The following is a 376-nucleotide window of genomic DNA, read 5'->3' on the forward strand; positions in this document are numbered from 1 at the left end:
ATAATCAGGTCGACGCGATAACGCGTTGGCCACCACATTTAACCTTCCGGGTTTGTACTCCACTCGGAAGTCGTATTCCGCTAAGAACGACAACCATCTCGCCATACGTTGCGAGATGTGCAGCGACTTCACTGTCGTTCGCAGTGAGCGTGGTCGGTGTAGACCACGATCGGTCTACTCCCAAGTAAATACACTCGAAACTTCGCGAGTGCATATTTCATGGCAAGGCGTTCCTTGCCATGCACAGGGTAGTTACGCCCAGCTGGCTTTAGCTGACGCGACTGGTAGTAGACCACACGATCACGTCCCTCGTGATTGTGCTGCATCAACGCGCATCCGATAGTAAAGTTGGATGCGTCACACACGACGTGGAACG

This window comes from Phytophthora parasitica (genome assembly GCF_000247585.1).
Source record: "Phytophthora parasitica INRA-310 unplaced genomic scaffold supercont2.29, whole genome shotgun sequence".
NCBI lineage: Eukaryota > Oomycota > Peronosporomycetes > Peronosporales > Peronosporaceae > Phytophthora > Phytophthora nicotianae.